Source organism: Armigeres subalbatus, chromosome 3, assembly GCF_024139115.2.
Source record: "Armigeres subalbatus isolate Guangzhou_Male chromosome 3, GZ_Asu_2, whole genome shotgun sequence".
NCBI classification, from domain to species: Eukaryota; Metazoa; Arthropoda; class Insecta; order Diptera; family Culicidae; genus Armigeres; species Armigeres subalbatus.
In genome coordinates, this window is record NC_085141.1 from 108,501,026 (window position 1) to 108,522,570 (window position 21,545).

A 21,545-nucleotide genomic window follows, 5' to 3' on the forward strand; every position below is an offset into this window, starting at 1 on the left:
GTCTTCCCATATTTTCGACATAATATGGTGCAGAACATCATAAAGCTGCACACTGCCATGTTTGAGAAGTTCAGTCGGGAGCTGGTCCTTCCCCGCAGCCTTATTGTTTTTCAGCTCTTTAACAGCTTTTTTAACCTCATCTAGTGTAAGTGACTCCACAGCTTGTCCATCTTCGCTAATATTTATTCTGTTCACCGATGCACCGTCACTTCCTCCATTTAACAAAGTCTCGAAGTGTTGCTTCCACCTGGCAGCCACTTCCGTTTTATCTGTCAGCAAATTCCCTTGTTGGTCGTTGCACATGACGGGAGATGGCGCTGTCTTTCTCCGCACGCCATTGACGGACTCATAAAACCTCCGCATATGGTTCTGATCAATTTTTTCCTGCGCTTCACTAATAACTTGTTCTTCGTACTCTTTTTCCTTCCTGCGGTGGGTTCGTTTTTCGACTGCTCTTGCTTCCTTGTACCGATCACTATTCGATCGGGTACCCGACACCAACATCCGGCTTCTGGCAACGTTCTTTTCGTCTGTCACTCTCTGACACTCCACTTCGAACGAACCAACCCGTCCTGGGTCGCCTCTGTGCAGTGCCTACCACTTCTCGTGCTGTTGTGCTCACTGCTCCATGGATCGACTCCCATAGATCGTTGATGTTGTCGCTAACGTTGATTGCACTTATCCGTTCGTCGAGCTTCTGGCGGCACTCAGCCGATACTCCTTCCGCCGACAATCGCTGGATATTGTAACGCATCGTTCGCTGTGATCTTTCGTTCGATACAGTTGACAACCGTGATCGAATTTTACTGAGGTAGTGATCAGAGTCAATGTTCGGACCTCTGAATGTCCGCACATCGATAACATCCGAGAAATGGCGCCCATCCACCAGAACATGGTCTATCTGGCCGTAGGCCGTTGTCATTGGTAGCGGAGTCAAGGCTCTCCCTACCGATTATGGGACGGAAAAAGTCCTCTCTACCGACCTGAGCGTTAGCGTCTCCGATAACTATTTTCACGTCATGCTTTGGGCACTCTCCATAGGATTTATCAAGGCATTCATAAAACGTGTCCTTCACGTTGTCGGATTTATCGTTTGTCGGTGCGTAAACTATGATTAGGCTGTAATTGAAGAATTTGCCCCGTATCCTCAACACACAGATTCGGTCACTAATGGGTTTCCACCGCATCACTCGCTTCATCTGCTTGCTCATCACTATGAAACCAACTCCATGCTCTGTTTTCAGAAAAATATATTAAGCTCGTTTAGTGGAATGTATTAAACCGTCTAAGACGAATTAAGTACTGTCCATTTAATTCCACTAGTTAATTTTCGTTATCTTTGCAGATACGTATTTCGACCACACAGTTGTGGTCGAAATACGTATCTGCAAAGATAACGAAAATTAACTGGCGGAATTAAATGGACAGTACTTAATTCGTCTTAGACGGTTCCATGCTCTGCTTTTTCACCACCGCTGTGATAGATGTTACCCAACTAACATTTTTGGTGCTAAAAGCTTCAACTTCTAGCCCTTGGCTGTGTAATATTTGAATAAAAGCAGCCAATGCTGAATAAAAGAAAAGCCTCCGCAAATAATCCCTTAAACTTCAACTCGACTATTACCCAAATATCTACCAGCTAGTCAGTGTGCCGAATATATTTAATCTTTTATCGTTTATGCAGCTTTCATATAGTCATAAAACAGCTCTGTCTGAATTAGCAACAAAGCTTATCGGTTAAGAGCTTATGTATGTAACTGAGTTGCTTGTTAGCAACTTCCCATATTACGGTGAGTAGCATTCACAATGAAAACGTTTTTGCTGTTGTTATAGCACTAACAATATAGCGTAATGGCGCTATAAATGAACTAACGAAGCTTTTAGGCAACTTCTGTACCTTTGAAGATTACACAACGTTTAAGTAAAGCTATTACTGCTTCTTTTAATAGCATATCAGTATGGAACGTCAAAACCGCAATGTTTACATTTGATTTTTGTTGCCGGAGCTGTGTATGAGCTATTGATTTCTGTAATGCAGCTACAAAGATATTCACCTGCTGTTATAGCAACTGACAAAGCGCTGTCATTAATGCTAGCAGATAGCGTAAGAAAACAAGCCATTTAGAAGCGATATTTCTGTTGACGGCTACTGTTAAACGATTAGCAGCAAAGTAGCATCTATACAGGTCGAGAAAATGTTGCCTAAAAACAATTTCAGCGATTGATGATGGATAATAGTTAGCCAAAAGAACATGCTGATAAATGTTTGAATAATGGTTGAAATAATGCTGACAGCATAATTTTTAAGCTTATGTGCTAAAAGCAGCATGTATACCTCTTTCTAACGTTTATACAGCATGAATCCAAAAATAGCGTTAGCAAAATAACCTATACGGTATGCGAAGAAGCACATCCATAATTTTCTTTGTTATTTACATATGTCAAAGTGACGGTGATGACAGAGCAGCGGCCATTGAATCAGGAGATCAGGAGTTCAAATCTAGAGGTTAGCAACAAAATTGATATTGCAGTTTTCACAAAAAAACATTAAATAAACTCCGAAATTTACTATCCTCTCAAATAATATTTAATCAAATTGAATTCAGTGGCTGTATAAAACTTATTTAACAGATTCAAAAAATCTGAATAAGCGCAATTGAAGCGAATTATATTACTAAATGGTTTAGTAAAGATTGAGAAAAAATTGTGTAACATGCTGTAAAGTAGTTGTGCCGGCACGTCAAAAATAGCTGAATAGATTCGCCAGATTTGCTGGTAAAGGAATTGAATAGAAGTTATTGATTATATGTATAGCACACATATTCAGCTTGAAGCCGTATAAACGAGTTGAAATAACATTTACATTGACATTAAATGTTAGTTGGGTATACTTGAATGCAGTGTTGGTCGTGGGGTCCATGGCTCGGAATTCACGTTCTCCGGATCTGGGCCATCGGACTTCTTGAATAGCGGCCACGTTCAATCCAACCTTCTGCAGTTCGCGAGCCAGAAGGCTCACTCGTCCAGGTTTATTTAGGGTCCTGACATTCCAGGTACCGAGTTTCCAATCATAGCCCTTATTTCGTTGCCGGGTCGGTTGCCAAAAATAACGTTCTCTTTTTCTTCTATCTCCATTTTTCGTGGTATTTGAGAGGCTTCAGTAAGCTACCTTACCGGGGTCGCGTTACCTACATTGCGATGATGGGGCTGCCACCTTAGGTATAGCTGACACGATACAGCATTTCGTTAATCAGCCGCTGGGTACCAGGCAGACGCTGTTTGAGCCGCATCTCCTGGTGAACAGACGCTCGAGGCGTACCTTCTCACTCTAGCTGATGTCAGAAGGACAACTGTGCCCAGGCTGCACTACCAGCTAAGTACACAACCCTTAGCTGGCGGTCTTTTGTCATCGGACGACCCGTGGAAGCGTGAGATAGGGACTTGTGGGGACCAGAGCTCTGTTGTGCGCTTTTTCCTTGGTGTCAACCCACCATTTTGCAGCCTATCCTATATAGTTCTTCGACTATATAGGACTATAGTCAGTTTTGTGTATTCCTAATTATTATACAATTCAATGTTCTCATTTATCCCGGTTGAAAGAATAAAAACTGGTATATAATTGAATTTTGATGGAAAAAGCCCAAAATTGAACTTGAATTGTGTTTCTATTGCATTTGGTGTGGAAATGAATTTGAGGTGGAGTGTGCATGGATTGATTTAATTAGGCTGGGATTTGGATTAAATTTCAATTTGAAAGTATCAACTTCTCTTTCAATTCAATCAAAGGTAATTGCCTATTTCCGGGGATTAAACCACCCGACTTGGACGTTAATTTACAATGTTATGAAACTCATATGTGGATATGTACGTTATGTGGGAGATATTGATTTGGAAAATGTATTGGAGGTAACCACTTTCCCTTCGATGGGACTCGAACCCATGACCCTACAGTACGCTAGACTGGTGCTTTAACCAACTAAGCTACGAAGGACCTCCGTCGGCCTTCGCAACCTAGCGGCTACTGAACGAGCTCGAGATTCCCATATTGGACGCATAGTCAAATCATTCGCAATCCATTTCTCAAGCCAATACTTCCACATGTGTATTGTACACGTCCACATTAGAGGAGCGTGAGTATTTAGAATGTCTGGCGGCTATACACATTCTTCATCAGCAACTGTACTGATCAAGTGAGGTTGTGTATACATATGAGTTTCATAACATTGTAAACTTCTCTTTGTTTTTGGATACACAAATAAATACAATACACAAATAAAATTCATGTTTTCAGATTTATTAATTTGAATTAGCTTCTAAATATCAACTGATTTTTTTTTTAGTTACATCAATAGAGTACAGAAGGGAGAAGATGTAGAGAATATGATGTTCGATAACTGATATGTAAATGTTTTATGATAAATAATCTTAAAAAACATGATAAGTAAACGATCATCATTTAGTTAAAAAAAATCAGAGTATGCTGTGAATTACTGAAAAACACAAAATGTTTAGAACAACGATCATTCTTCAGACTAATTTTGCGACAGATAGTCGTGTTTACTTCGTTGTCAAGAAATTGTCAATAGGTACTTCTAATTCACCACATTTGCTAGTTCATCTGGCGCTGCCGGGGCTTCTTTTCGCGTGACTTCCAACAGACTAACGGACTTCAGATATTTTTCAACCCGGAACTTCCAATTTTCGTAGCCGGTACCCTTGAACTGGGGAATGCCGTATACGGCAACCTCGTTACGTGCGTCGCCCATAACCTTTAATGATGTATTTATACTAATGCAGGGTAAAACAGCCTAATTAATATTTATTGGACTTCCGTATTGGTTGAGGGTTTAAATGTGAATGACAAAAATTAACGAATAGAGAAGGAATGCCAACAACTTATTGGCTGCTACGCTTGTTAACAATTAACTCGATTACTGTGATTTCTAACAACTCTTTATGGTTTTAACCAGCCAGTTACACGTAAAAAAATTGAATGTTATTTATTATTAAGATTTCTAATACTTTATCGCTAAAGCAGGCGCTTAATGACATGTATAAGAAAAAACTTATACATCGCATTAGTCACATACATTCCAAAACTTATACTTTTCATTAACTTATGAATGTTATTAGCTTTTTGATATGTGATCATTCATTAGGTGGCATAATGAGAGTATAAGTATTTTCGAATGGTTTTTTGCCATAACATATAAGCACAGACAAACAGACGTAACAGCTCGAACAATTTGTTTTGAAATCCATCGCCCAGTTACTTTAGCACCACCTCACGTGCATGTTGCACGAAATAAAGTTTAGTACGACAATGTCAACAGAAGGCGCTAGTGTGAGATGTCACATAAAAGATATTTTAGTTACTAGATAAAGATTGTCGCTGTCGTCGCTGTCCGAAACATCTTTTGCTGGCGAGGATAGGGGAGCTAAATGTCAAAGAAGAAAAATCCATACGATTTGACAGGTATGTACCACACATGTTTCGGACAGCAGAACAAAGGGAACCGAAGCGACAATCTTTATCTAGTAACTAAAATATATTTTTGTGCGATGCGCGCGCCCCTGGATGTGACACTTGTATTATGCATCTCGAGATAAAATAGAATACTGCGGCTTCCTGCTGGTTGCTTCTCAGGTAATCGCAACGGTCACTAAACATGACAGAGTCAATGAAAATCTTACCCACCGTATGCACTTGCCATGATAAACACTCTCCATGTACTCAGTGACTCCGGTTGCCTCTCACTAATACAATCGAGCACTGCTGTCATTTCGCGAAAATCACGTGGTTTTGTTTTGAGCGGGAAAATTCTACCTATCTTTTAACACGGCGGCTATCTTGACGTATACCTTCGCAGTCGAGCCTGCGAGTGTAAGACCGCCGCAGCACTCTAAAAAAAGATAAGTGCGACAATAAGCAGTTGAACTTAAAACGACCGTTGAGCTCATGGTTGATGGGAATTTTATCAGTGTTATGTCTGTTTGTCTGTGATATAAGCTTATTTTTTTACGTATAGTACAATAATTATCATCCGCCTGTTTACTTCCGTTGAACATATGTTTGACTTTGGTATTTGCATATAGAATAAGAAATTTGAATAATGCCATCGTAACCAGACCAGTTTCGTTTCTGCTTTCGTCTCGTGATTTATTTTTCAGCAGCAGAAAAAGCTGTATGAATAGAGTCAAGTGTGCGCTTTGTTGTTCGGTCGTACGACGGTAATAAGGGTTGCTGACAGCTCACTTACCAACACGAATAAAAATTGTGACAATGTTTTGCCTTTCTCGTACAACAAAGTTGTACCGAAAAGGCTATCATTTCACTCCGAAAACGACCTTTTTATCGAGGACTCGTAGACCCTAGTGTTATATACCAATCGACTCAGCTCGACGAACTGAGCAAATGTCTGTCTGTCCGTGTGTGTGTCCGTGTGTGTGTGTGTGCGTATGTGTGTGCACACTAAAACATTAGCCAAATTTTCTAGTACTAAACCTTAATCGATTTTACCGCAGCAAGTTGCATTCGATGGAGAATGTTTTCTTTTTGTTCACTATTGAATTTCAAAACGGTTGAACTTCGCAAAAAATAGTAAATATTCAAATAGTTATCACTAGGGATCCTACATTCAGAGATATGCGAAAGCGGCCATCTTGAGCCAATCGAGCATTGAGAGCTGTCAGAATCTGAGCCAAATGAACATTGTTATTGTTGCGGATTGAAAGGTATTGCGATTGTAGTGAAAAAGATTTTACGAAAAGTTTTGTCGAATAAACAATTTGTTTCACATTGGCAACATGAAGTAGTCTAGTTTATGCATGGTACTTTGTTCATTTGTATTGCACTTTTATTTTAGTGATAATGCACTGTTGGACGTTAGATAAAGAAATCTGAAAATGCCATTATATGCAGAGTCATGTTCGAGCTCCAACATTTTGCGCCACGGCAAGTGCTGGCAGCGTTTGTTTACGAAAGTAACAGCGTTGCTAAATCGTCTGGAAAAGTATTCGCACATCTCTTAATATAGGATCCCTAGTTATCACATATGATTATTTCGGTATGAAATGCTCTCGGATGACAAGGTTATGTTCTCCCAAGACACAATTCGAAACTGACAGCATTCAGTTTTATAACAACCCAGAGTAACAAAAAGTTAGAGGTTAGACTCTGTTAGGGATTGGTTAGATATGCTAATCTTCGCAAACATAACCATTTTCATGTTTTATGCTGATGTTGATTTTATTTTTCATTTTGACAGTTCTTCTCGTTCGACATCGGTGCCGGCCGGCATCGATTGCTGTTGTGAAAAAAATGGAGACTGAATCATTTCGAATTGGTATTGAGCTGTTTTGAGGTTTTCAGCAAATGAAAATCCCACCGAAGCTGAAATTCGATCGTTTGGGTGTGCGGCATTTCAACATCGGTGAATAACGTGCTACAATCGGCAAATGAATCCGGATGACGAACTCTGGATTACCCTGGCTTCGGAGTAAAATCTCTGAAAATCAAATATGTGTTTGAGCCATTGGAACCGGAATGTTGTTTCCATCGCCCACCGGGAAAAGATTACAGGTAGCTGGCAGCAATACGGTACCGTATCACATCTGGCTGTACGGAACATCCAAGGACTAATCATGTAAGTTTTCTCTGCAAATGTAAATTTATAATGTTTATATTGAATTTTGTCTCCATGATTTACACCAAGCAGTCAATGCCAGTCAGAATCCCGAAAGCGAATGCAGGTAACCAGCGTATGTTCAAATTACCCTATCGACGCTGAAAAACACCGACGCTGAAATTTGAGCGTTTGCCTGTTTGGCGTTTTAACACCGGCGAATAACACACTCTTGTTTCGTATCGTCGTAGTGGAGGAGTTCCTTCCGGCTGATCGGAATATCCAAGGATTAATCACGTGAGTATTCTCTGCACATGTGGGTTCTTTATATGTATTCATATTGAATTGTGTTTTCAGGATTTGCACCATGTAGGCAATTCCAGCCGGAATCCCGAAAGAGAATGCAGGTACCCTGCAGCGTAGGTAAAATGATCAAACAAAAATACCATCGAAGCTGAAATTCTAATGTTTGACTCTTCTGCGTTTCAACACCGGGGACAGAACAACAATAATCGGCGTATAACACCTGCAGAGCCACCGGAAACAAAATATTATTTTCATTGCCAGGCAGGATTCTGGTACCATATCGCATCCGGCTATTCGGAATATTTAAGGATTAATCATGTAAGTTTTCTCTGCAAATGTAAATTCATTATGTTGATATTGAATTTTGTCTCCAGGATTTGCACCATGTAAGCACTGCTAGTCGGTATTCCGGAAGAGAACGCTGGTGCCCAGCAGACTAAATGATCTAATCGACGACAATCAAATGAAAATAATACCACCGAAGTCGAAATTCGAGCGTTTGGCTGTTCGGCGTTTTAACACCGGTAACAGAACAACAATAAGCGACGAATAACGTATCGAAGCGAATTCCTTGTAAGAAAACGCATATGTGTATTAGCCACCGGAAGCATGATGTCGTTTCTATCGCCTACAACGGAATAGATGAAAAGAAGCTGTCAGCAATTCGGTATAGCATCCGGCTGTAAGGAATATCAGGATTAATTTTGTCTTCAGGATTTGCACCCCATAATCAATGTCAATGAATCATTGGCAGTGGCTGATTTTCTACCCGTCGCTGCCACATCCAGGCATTATCGTATATGCGCAAATAGTTAGCATGAATTAACCGCCAGAAATTTGTATGGCGAAAGACATCTAACGTGGGTTTTCTCACAATTAGGAACTTTTCATGAAAAAACTATTTGGTACTGGTTGTGTAGGAAGGTATCCGCTACTACGCCTACCAAATATTTTTTAATTTTAATTTTAATTTAATTTTAATTTAATTTTAATTTAATTTTAATTTAATTTTAATTTAATTTTAATTTAATTTTAATTTAATTTTAATTTAATTTTAATTTAATTTTTAATTTAATTTTAATTTAATTTTAATTTAATTTTAATTTAATTTTAATTTAATTTTAATTTAATTTTAATTTAATTTTAATTTAATTTTAATTTAATTTTAATTTAATTTTAATTTAATTTTAATTTAATTTTAATTTAATTTTAATTTAATTTTAATTTAATTTTAATTTAATTTTAATTTAATTTTAATTTAATTTTAATTTAATTTTAATTTAATTTTAATTTAATTTTAATTTAATTTTAATTTAATTTTAATTTAATTTTAATTTAATTTTAATTTAATTTTAATTTAATTTTAATTTAATTTTAATTTTAATTTAATTTTAATTTAATTTTAATTTAATTTTAATTTAATTTTAATTTAATTTTAATTTAATTTTTAATTTAATTTTAATTTAATTTTAATTTAATTTTAATTTAATTTTAATTTAATTTTAATTTAATTTTAATTTAATTTTAATTTAATTTTAATTTAATTTTAATTTAATTTTAATTTAATTTTTAATAATTTAATTTTAATTTAATTTTAATTTAATTTTAATTTAATTTTAATTTAATTTTAATTTAATTTTAATTTAATTTTAATTTAATTTTAATTTAATTTTAATTTAATTTTAATTTAATTTTAATTTAATTTTAATTTAATTTTAATTTAATTTTAATTTAATTTTAATTTAATTTTAATTTAATTTTAATTTAATTTTAATTTAATTTTAATTTAATTTTAATTTAATTTTAATTTAATTTTAATTTAATTTTAATTTAATTTTAATTTAATTTTAATTTAATTTTAATTTAATTTTAATTTAATTTTAATTTAATTTTAATTTAATTTTAATTTAATTTTAATTTAATTTTAATTTAATTTTAATTTAATTTTAATTTAATTTTAATTTAATTTTAATTTAATTTTAATTTAATTTTAATTTAATTTTAATTTAATTTTAATTTAATTTTAATTTAATTTTAATTTAATTTTAATTTAATTTTAATTTAATTTTAATTTAATTTTAATTTAATTTTAATTTAATTTTAATTTAATTTTAATTTAATTTTAATTTAATTTTAATTTAATTTTAATTTAATTTTAATTTTAATTTAATTTTAATTTAATTTTAATTTAATTTTAATTTAATTTTAATTTAATTTTAATTTAATTTTAATTTAATTTTAATTTAATTTTAATTTAATTTTAATTTAATTTTAATTTTAATTTAATTTTAATTTAATTTTAATTTAATTTTAATTTAATTTTAATTTAATTTTAATTTAATTTTAATTTAATTTTAATTTAATTTTAATTTAATTTTAATTTAATTTTAATTTAATTTTAATTTAATTTTAATTTAATTTTAATTTAATTTTAATTTAATTTTAATTTAATTTTAATTTAATTTTAATTTAATTTAATTTTAATTTAATTTTAATTTAATTTTAATTTAATTTTAATTTAATTTTAATTTAATTTTAATTTAATTTTAATTTAATTTTAATTTAATTTTAATTTAATTTTAATTTAATGCATCTCGAAAATTAAATAATGCATCTGTCCCATGGCATTCCTGGAGGAATCTCCGATGAAACTCTTGGAAGAATCCCCAAATGTGGAGGAATTTCCAAAGGAACCTCTACAGGAATATACGAAAGATTTCCTTGAGGAATCTCCGAAAGAACTCTTGAACTGCTTCTGGAGGATCTCCGAAACAACTTCTGCATTATTTTCCAAGAAATATATGAAGAAACTCTTGCAGAATTCTCCTAAAAGTTTCTGCGAAAGAACTTGTGGAGGAACTTATGAAATAATACTTACAGGAATCTTCAAAGGAACTCCTGGAGTAGTCTCAGTAGGAATTTCTAAAAGAAACTCTGAAGGTATTCTTAGAGGAAACTCTAAAGGAACTTCTGGAGAATTTTTCGAAGATACTTCTGAAGGAAGCTCCAAAAGAACTTGCGGAGGAATTTCCGAAGAAACTCATGCAGGAAGCTTCGAAGGCACTTCTGCAGGAGTCTCAGTAGGAATGTCTGGAGGAATTCCTGAAGGAATCTCCAAATGAACGTCTTGAGGAATCACCGAAGAAATTCCAGGAGGAATCTCCGAAAAAATTCCTGGAGGAATCTCTGAAAGAACTGCTGCAGGAAACTCCGAAGAAACTCATGGAGGAATCTCATAAGGAACTTCTGGAGGATACTTCGAAGAAATTCTTGGAGCAATCCCAAAAGAATTCCTGGAGGAATGTTAAAAGGATTCCTGGAACAATATTTAAAAGATCTCTGAAGGAATCTACGAATGAAACCCTGAATTTATCTCTAAAGGAACTTCCAAAGCATTCTTGAAGGAATTTATGAAGAAATTGCTGAATACATTTGTGAAAGAATACCTAGAGGAATTTTTCAAAGGAACCTGAAAGGAATTTTACAGGAACTCCTGAATGAATATTAAAAGAACTGCTGGAGGAATCTACGAAATAATTTCTGAGAGCATCTCAGTAAGAATTCCTAGAATCTCCAACGGAACTTCTGGAGGAATCTCCGAAACAACTTCTGGAGGTATTCCGGTACTCTTGAAGGAATTTCCAAATAAATGCGGTAGAATCTACGAAAGAACTTGTGGAGGAATTTTCGAAGGAAGACAATTACTTTGATAATATATAAAGTTATTTACTATGTCATTTATTTATAATTCTGTTTCTTCGTTTTCGGTTTCGGATTGCTACTACAATTGGTACTCTTGAGCTCAACTATCGGAAGTTTATTTTGGGCTTTAAATATTGATGTTCATACAAGTGTGTAATATAATTAATGTGGTTCATTCACTGATAATTTGCGGTCCTTGGACGACTACACAATTACGAAGATTCGGATTCATTCTACCTACCACTTAAATCAACTATTTGATCCAGAACCATCTTCATGATCATCCGGATGTCCTGGTTTCTGTCCTGCGAGAGAACTTGTCCGCGTCTCGTAGTTGTCTAGATGACGAGAGTACGGTTCCCGGCCGATTAAAAGGCCGTATCGGAATAGGACCGCATCGTACTCAAAGACATCATCTACGCTGCGACCGCTTCGCGTCTACTACGCTGCAAGTTTCGTGGTGGACCAGGTTCCGGTTCGAATATAGAAGACCGCTTCGGAATAGGCGGCGGCTGTAAATTGCTGTGTAAATTGCAAAACTGCTTCCTTCCTATAGTCTATACATTATAAAACACGGGTTAGGATAAAGATAAAATTATAATTTCATAATATATTACCTTAATTCAGCTAAATGTTGTTAATCTAAATGTATAACAATTACTTTGGTAAATATAGAAAATTTCTAAGACGATTTTTATTGATAATTTATTTACATTCATCTGTTACTCGAGGCAGTTATGTATATTATGTATTTTCACTAGGCATATATATACATTCTGCCTCGGATGACAGCTGAATGTAAATAAATCAGCATGAAAGCCCTTTCAAAACAACCTCACAACTCCCTAACCGCTCACTGCAAAACATTGCTAACGTTATACTAAAGTGAGGCTAACAGGTTAGATTAAATTATGCAACTTACATAAACATATCTAACAAAAGTGTTGCAGATCTGTCTAATTTTAGTCTCATTTTACCCTAACGTTAGTGAGAAAATTAGAGTAACTTTCTAACAGGTTACACTCATGTTAGGGTCAAGTTAGAGTAACCTTGTTTGCTGGGAAGTTCAGTCTCAGCATCATGATGTCACATGAAAAGGCCTTTTCCATCGTACACCGGAACACTGTTAGATGACTTTACCCATTAATGGGTACTATGTTATTGTTGATATTCCCACCGTGAAAAATTCACCCATTTTCTTTAAAAAGCGCCACTACTCATTAAAATGGGTAGTGGCACTTTTTCAAGAAAATGGGTGAATTTTTCACGGTGGGAATAATATCAACAATAACATAGTACCCATTAATGGGTTAAGTCATCTAACCGTGAAGAAAATGTAGCTACACAGAAAAACATAAACCCATAGACTAACGCAAAATGAACTCCCCCAAGAAATTATGACGTTTGAGCGGGTCGCATAATGAACGCAAAATGAACTTTTGTTCGAGAAGACGACCCGCTCAAATGTCAAAATCCATCGGGTGAGTGAATTCGATGAACCCCTGCATAAGTCTTTAATGGGATAAAAAAATACCCATTTTAAGGTTTTATGCACGGTAAAATTGGAATACTAATTTTCGGAGTACTTTTAAATCAATATATAAATAATATTGGGGTCTGTTCAAATATTACGTAACGCAATAGGGAGTGGGGGGTTGTTCGATTTTTGTTACGCTTTGTTACGCAAAATATAGTAGTGGGGGTCCTTCGAAATATTGTTACGCGGAAGAAGTTATTGTACGTGGATTTCCATATTGGACCCGACCGTTCGAAATAGTCGCTCCTTGAACGGTCGTTGAAATCGCCGTTTTCACTTTCACACCCGTCTTCATATATGAAGATTTACTATAGTAAAATCTGTCAAAACTGACAAGTCTGCCACGTGCTTTTTTATATTTCCCTCGGACTTCTCTTTCCTCATCCGATGTTTTGACATCTGTTTTGATAGAGAAGGAGCAAAAAACAAGGTAATCTACCAAACATTTATTGAGTTTGACAAATCTTGATGGAAAAGGGAACGTTTGAAATATGCAAGTGAACCGACCTTCGAATCCATTGGTTCACTGACAAAAATCCAATCATATCCATTATGTGTGGGACACATAAATTTTGACTATAGCATTTCCCACATAAGGGCTATGTGAATTCGCATAGCATATATGTGGAAACACACATAACCGTTATTAACTAATAACCTTTATGTGGATTCTCCTATAGCGGGTGGTTATTAACGCACACATAAAATTTATTTGGAAATTTCTTTAGATTTTTGCCAATAAAAATGTGTGGATTTTTATTAGTGTTGAGTAAATCCACAATATTTGCACAGAGAAAAAAAAATTTATTCCAAAAATATTCATTATCTTTAAAAAAGCATGAATCATACAATAGATAATAATTTATTGCATCGTCGACGGAACCTTAACTAACTTGATACAAGATATTTTAGTTACTAAATAAAGATTGTCGCTGTCGTCGCTGTCCAGAACATCTTTTGCTGTCGAAGAAAGGGGATCTAAATGTCAATGAAGAAAAAATACATACGATTTGACAGTTTAGTACCACATGTTTCGGACAGCAGAACAAAGGGAACCGAAGCGACAATCTTTATCTAGTAACTAAAATAACTTTTAACTTCCCGCATAATTCTAAACCATATTTGAATCATATCTCAGATTGTTTGTGATGATAAATAACATTGACATTACCATTCGAATTATCATATGTAAAAACAATAAACATACCTCAACATAAACGGTATGAACAACATGATATATTGTATTCGTCAAATGTACTATTTGGGTAATGGGCGGTTAAGTATAATTACCATTCAAAAATGGCTATTTCCCGGTACATATTTTTCGGCATACAGCATATGTTATGGTAGTGATACAATCCGTTCTCTCAGATTCTAACAATTAGCAATATAATTAAGATACAGTATGACCATATAGAGAAAAACGCCGTACCATATCCTCTGATGTTTGAAATATTTCATATTTTTGGAATAGTCATGGAAAAATAAAATGAATTTTGGAACAGAGTAAAGTTTCAAACGCAATACAACGGAACGGCGACAGAAACGGCAAATTTGACAGAAAATATATGGGCTAACTGTCAAATTTTCCGTTTCCGTCGCCGTTCCGTGGTATTGCGTTTGGGGCTTAAATATCATTGCAACTCATATTTTTATTGGCACATTCGATTTGTTAGGTAATCCATCGCCATCGCATGAAAAAAGTAATTCTATCATACGCTATGGCTGGGCGACAATGGCCGCGACCCTATCGCGAGCTCGCTGCATGTGAGGTGTCGTTAACACGTCCATACCAACGAGACTGCCGCGTCGCATTTGTTTGGAGCGCCCTTAATGCGAGGCAGGACAGCAATCTTGGAGAATCCGGAAGCCGACTGCGATATTTCCCCGATGTTGGTTTTTGTTTTCTGCAATGGATGCATAAGGTCAATACAATTGTAAATATTCATAAAACGCTTAAGATAAACATACCTTGTCGCCAACGATAGAATAAAAACATGGATTATTCCGAGGTTAATCTGATGAAATCTCCGGCCGAGAGAACCTGAAAATTTTCATTCATCAAAGTAAGAATTGTATTAGCCATTTAGACCAGCTATTTCATACTGTTTCGATTTACTTACTTTTTTTTCTTTTGATCCAATATAGTTTAAAATTTCCATTCGAACAGATATTCATAGTATACTGACACGAAAAAACTAAACATAATTAAAGCTATAACTCCAAAATCCTGGCATGGCAGCTGGCTCAGGCAGGTGGTGAAATTGCACATATGACACACACTTAATGCAGAAGTTCAATTCAAATCGTAGTTTTACCTTTTGAAGATACAATTTTTTGATGTATTTGTGGCAGAGCGATGATTTTTTGTTGCGCTGTTCTGCTATCACGCATTACCATACCATAAATAATTCTGTTATGTTCTAGTGAGGTTTAATTATTAGTTTTGTTCTTATTTGGAGTACAAGAAATTATAGAGGGACGTCATGCTATGTGTTAACCGCCTGTAGTATCGGTAATTTACAATCGAGTATAATATTAATTCTCAAGTAATATAATGTCGCAAACATAAATGGACAATGACATTAATTGTAACAACATGGGCTATTTCATTTGAATAATATCTACCAATCTGCAGATGGTATTTAGTTATGCGGGTTGATGCTTCGAGTTTGACATTTCACTTCAGCGCCTTCTGGTGACAATGTCATACGAATCATTGTTTCGTGTAACATTCTTGCAAGATGGTGGTAGAGGAGTTGAACGATGGATTTTTCGTCTGTTTGTCTTGTGGCATCATTATCGGTCGCGAGCATTTTAATCACTCGCGCAGCGCTGTCATTTTAGCTTCGTCACTCGTTTCTGTATAGGTCACTATTTTCGGCTATCAATTGGGTTGCTGTATTCCGTACCGGTGACGTTTGACAGTACATCAAATAGCAGTACCTAAACTCAAATCTAGGTAATCGAACAAGCGAAAAAATCTGGGTAACCCGTACTCAGTATAGATAGTAGAATCTATACACTGTGCCAGCAAAGTACTCTTTAATGAGTAAAAAAGTACCCAGTATGAAGTTAAATAGTTCAACTCATTAAAAGAGTAAACAGCGTTTACTCATTAATGAGTAAGAAGCCTATACGTCAAATTCAGGGGTACTTTTTACTCATTACCAAGAGAAATATTTTCGCGAAACACATCATGTTATTTTTACTGATTATATAAAGGGAAATAACTGCAACTTGTATTTTCCTCGCCTCTCTGCTTTACCGGATCACATCCCATGGTATTAAGTAACCCGCCGAACGAATGAAGGGAAGTAAGTGGACAAAGCAGGGACACAACAGACACAGCAGCTGTTCCTGAAACCGCTCCCGGAATCGACGGCTTTCTAAGTTGATGCCAACCGTCTCTGACTGAGTTTCCGATCGTCAGGAACAGGGACAGGAACACTTATCGAGTACATTCTTCGTAAATACGATATCCTTCCTGGAATGTTTTGGGGCCTGCGGCAAAATAGGTTATTTAGTGGAGGAGGGTTAGATTTTGGAGAGCATCGTAATTACCTTTGCAAAGTCCGACTTCTCTGTGCCTTCGGATGAGTCCAAATGGCTGAAGTGTAGCAGCATACCCTCGCATCCCTTCGTGATGAACTGCATCAATTATTCACCGCAGTCCGAGGCTTCTGATGGCTTTATGTTCTTGAATGGAAGGTGAGACTTTAATGGAAACATTCTGCGTATTTATCATGAATCTTACCATTTTCATGAAGGCTCCTCCAACTCCTGAATCACCCTTACCATTCACGACGGGGAACTGCACGTGTGGAAGTATATTTTGCTTTTCACTCATTAAAGAGACAATATTCATTATGTAAAATAAATAAACATCCATTATTTTGACAGTTCCATACATCGTCAAAAAAGGGGTGATTTTTACTCTTTAAATAGTATTGTCGAGTTTACAGTGTACATTATAGATAGTGGAATATATAGATGAGCGAAGATAAATCCTCTGTCTCCAAACGAACTGTCAAACGTGTCTCCAAACGAGCATGACGTCACGATTTCAATGGAAACGTTAAGGGCTGTGACGTCATATGCGTGTGTGCACGGGCAAAAAAATCGACTCAGCCATGCTTTCGCTCATCTATAGATTCTACTATCTATAGTGGAATATATAGATGAGCGTTTGGCGCTCGCACACTGATGTGCTATTCGGCATGTGTAAATACATGTTTGTTTTCCTTATGCTCATAACCTCAAAATTGATCGGGTCATCACAATGATTGCAAAGGAGTCAAAAAATATATGGAAATATACTCATTTTAACCCAAGCTTTGCTGAGTTGCACCATCTAAGAGTGTTTGTTTTCCTTTTATCGCCACTCACACATTCGGACGTGAGAATCTCAATAGCTGAGTCGATTTTTTTTGAGCGTGCACGCACGCATATGACGTCACAGCCCTTAACATTTACATTGGAATCGTGTCGTCATGCTCGTTTGGAGACAAGTTTGACAGTTCGTTTAGAGACAGAGGATTTATCTCCGCTCATCTATATATTCCACTATCTATTGCGCTTTTTGCACTTTATAGGAGTTTTGCGAGATTTTTTTTCTCACAGTCATCTTTTTCTCACACTCAAAACACTCAAAAAAGTTTGATTTCCGGTGAATAATATTTCAAGCTCTATCTGGAATAAGGGCGAATGTCACAAGAGAGGATTCTCTTCATCGACTTCCCCTCTTTTTAATAAAAGTGACAAGCAGCGGATTTCTTTGTGGTTTATCACCTCAGCACGATGGAAAACAATGCGAACTTGCATTCTGAGGTGATAAACTGCAAAGAAATCCGCTGCTTGTCACTTTTATTTAAATGAGGGGAAGTCGACGAAGAGAATTCTGTCTTGCGACATTCGCCCTTTTACCAGATAGAGCTTGATTTGTGCATGAGTGCTCAATCTGAAAACAAATAGACGTCAAATCATGGCGGGAATCGATTTAGTGTACACGCTTGCATGTGACTAACGAGTAATGGGTTATAATTGGGTAAATTTCAGTAACAAAAATCGATCAACCTGAAATGAGAGTGAGTGTGAGAAAAAGAAGCGGGCAAATCACAATCTACACATAAATCTTCAAATTGGTGAAATAGGCAATAAATATATATTATTTATTCTTTAATATTATATTTTGATATTATTAGCGCATAGACCGCTTATTTGATTCACATTGTACTGAAATTTAAATAATGAGACTATATTGCGAATTATTTTGATTTTGCTGTTGCTGCCCTTTTAGCAAACCATTTTAGACATTACTGAAAATACAGCTATGCACCTGTCATTTCAATGATCTATACATGTTTGCTGGAAGAACAGCAAAATGAAATTTCGCTGGATGGATTGCTGGTTTTACAGCTCGGAAAATCCAGCAAAATTTCGCTGGTTTTAGCGAAAAAAATTGGTCCAAGAAAGCTGTTGCTCCATAGTTGGTAAAAATCACCCGTTAATTTGACGTACAAACGGTTTACTTCATTTAATGAGTAAACGACGTTTACTCTTTTAATGAGTTGAACTATTTAACTTCATAATGGGTACTTTTTTACCCATTAAAGAGTACTTTGGTGGCACAGTGCAAGACACAAATTCAAAACTGACAGCATAAACAAGTTCAGTCTCAGCATCATGATGTCACATGAAAAGGCCTTTCCCATCGTATAAGAGTTGCTGACGTTTGATCATCATTCGCGAAGTCGAAGCAAATTCTGCTCTTCCCTCCTATGGGAAATCCCATTGCTATCTGTCAGAGTTTGAGTGAAACATGGCCGCCATCTCCTCCTCTCTGTTGCTCTACTGTAAAAACCCATATAGAGCTGTCATTGTTTGTGTGAAGAATAATTGTGTGAAGAATAAATGTGTGAAGAATATTTTGCTTCGACTTCGCGAATTCTCTTTCAAGCGCATATATTAAAAATTAAATTAAATTAAAAAAAAATTAATTAAAATTAAGTGTGTGATTAAGTTGAGGCTGCAGTTTGGTTCCAAAGTTGCAAACACATTTCACTCCAAACCTCCTAGCTCCAAACGAAAAGAAAGAAACCGGACGGGAAGCTATTTAGCTTTTGAACATTTTACATCCCCCGAAAGTTAACGGGACACTTTGTGTTTATCGGTAAGTATCAATTTACTGCCCAAAAATGACAAAAAAAATGTACTTAGCCTGACTTTGCTTCTTTTGTTTACAGCTAGATCTGATATGGTTTTCCGTATCATGATCATAAATAGTGCTGAAAAATCCAATGCCAAACAGGAAATCGGTGCTTATGCTTAGCACCATGAGCTACCCCACATCATCCGCCGTCGAATTATCTTCCAACATCAAGCACAATTATACGACCTGGAAAGATTGTCGCCCAGTGGGCAGTCGTAAAAAGCCCGTCCAGATTGGTCCTGACTTGGTGGCTGGTGGCTTCTACAGACCGTAAAACCTTCACTACAGACATGATAGTTGTTGAGAAGTAAATCTTTAAAATGATGAAAAAGATTTTTTGTGATCAACAGCAACAGATGGGTATCCCGCAACCTCCTCCTCCGGCGCTACAAGTATAGCGCTAGTTAGCAATTTCCCGACACAAAGTTTACGTGGAAATCACCCATGAAAAATCATCCGGATCACAGTACTCAACTGTACCCGCGAATTAATGGCCGTGATAGCAAGTGCAGCATCGTTTTTCTCGCCGGAAGCTGTGAGACCGTACGTCGGTGGAACAATCTGCACATCTTTGGCTTGTCGATGTCAGTTCAGTGATCCGTTTCCACGACAGGTCATTACAGTTTTCAAAGGTGAGTGATCTAGTGCACCTGCCTCTTCACCAAAAAATGTAACGTACCTTGATTTGACTGGTTCTACGTAAAACCAAATTTTTAAAAATCTTTTTATATTTTTGTTGTTGCCTGTTTTCTCGCTTGCCGGGCAGTGGCAACTATATTGCCACCAATTTTTCAATGTTTCTGAACTGTTTATTTGGGGCCCTCCTTAGCTGTGCGGTAAGACGCGCGGCTACAAAGCAAGACCATGCTGAGGGTGGCTGGGTTCGATTCCCGGTGCCGGTCTAGGCAATTTTCGGATTGGAAATTGTCTCGACTTCCCTGGGCATAAAAGTATCATCATGTTAGCCTCATGATATTACGAATGCAAAAACGGTAACCTGGCTAAGAAACCTCGCAGTTAATAACTGTGGAAGTGCTTAATGAACACTAAGCTGCGAGGCGGCTCTGTCCCAGTGTGGGGATGTATTGCAAATAAGAAGAAGAAGAAGAACTGTTTATTGTATAACAAACATACATTTGAGTTTAATACCATGTCAACATTGTGTCCTATTGTTGTTTTTGTTAATTTATTGTTTAGATTCGTCTGCCTTATAAAGGGCTATATGACAGTCAAAAATCATTAATTGCTTTATATTTGTGCAATGTTTAATCCTCTAAAGTACTTTTCTCGATACATTTTATAATGAGCGAGAAAGGCATCATCACCGCTAGGTGGATTAATCTGGGTTTTTGTTTTGTTTTCATCGGGAAAACCCTAACCTAAATTAGATGAACCAAAATAAACCGAATAAACAAGTTGTTTATGATTTCCGAACGAGAGGATGAATCTTTAAACTAATGTGAAATAAAAGTGGATTAAACCAAAAAAAATCGTTCATTATACCGGTAGTGTGCTGTGTTGTATCTTGTAAGTGCAACAATTTAAAAAGTGAAGAACGTTTTTTTAACTTCCCCAAACCAAGAGCAAACTCTACGGAAAAAAGCAGAGCGCTTATTTTGAAACGTTCTGCAAAATGGTTGAAAGCGTGTGGATGCCCACCAAGGGCGAATAATCGTATCTGTGGACATCATTTTGTAAAAGGCCACCCGGCGGATTGGGATAAAACAGGTGATATTGATTGGATACCAACTCTGTGCCTTCCACGAGATCTACCACGGAGAGTGTCGTTTTCCAACTCAGAGAATATTAATCCCAACGTTGTGGAATGTATATCGCTGCCACCGCAGGTACCAGGATTCGATCAAATTTGTGATGCAGTTGTCTCTTCCAATGGTGAAGGATATGAAAATATACCGTTGGCCTCAGCCGATTTATCAGCAGAGGAATTCGATCAGTCTGTTCAACCAGATTTGAATGCTGTTTGCAGTGCATTTAGACTGGCTGATTGCTGGGAAACGGAAATCATACTCAACGACGACAGGTACTATTTGAGTAATGATAGATCTGAATATATAATTTTAGAGCTCATTTTAGTGGAATAGTGGAAGGTCACATCATTAATACTAGTGCTGATGATATCACTTGTGGCGAAACGTTCAAGGAA

The 21,545-nt window shown here is 36.1% G+C and overlaps 3 long non-coding RNA genes across 3 annotated transcripts; 1 reads left to right on the forward strand and 2 right to left on the reverse strand.

Annotated features, from left to right (window-relative positions):
* Positions 1–6,284: 6,284 nt before the first annotated feature.
* On the forward strand, positions 6,285–8,755 carry LOC134219558 (uncharacterized). The gene is made up of 6 exons (XR_009981606.1): positions 6,285–7,169; positions 7,269–7,646; positions 7,719–7,922; positions 7,983–8,048; positions 8,127–8,249; positions 8,306–8,755. It is a non-coding gene; the product is annotated as an uncharacterized LOC134219558 (long non-coding RNA).
* A 6,220-nt stretch (positions 8,756–14,975) lies between these two features.
* Positions 14,976–15,591, reverse strand: LOC134219216 (uncharacterized). The gene is made up of 3 exons (XR_009981519.1): positions 15,294–15,591; positions 15,142–15,214; positions 14,976–15,077 (listed from the first exon to the last, which is right to left on the reverse strand). It is a non-coding gene; the product is annotated as an uncharacterized LOC134219216 (long non-coding RNA).
* A 209-nt stretch (positions 15,592–15,800) lies between these two features.
* LOC134224465 (uncharacterized) lies at positions 15,801–17,067 on the reverse strand. Its single transcript, XR_009982948.1, has 3 exons — positions 16,928–17,067; positions 16,735–16,869; positions 15,801–16,674 (listed from the first exon to the last, which is right to left on the reverse strand). It is a non-coding gene; the product is annotated as an uncharacterized LOC134224465 (long non-coding RNA).
* Positions 17,068–21,545: the final 4,478 nt, after the last annotated feature.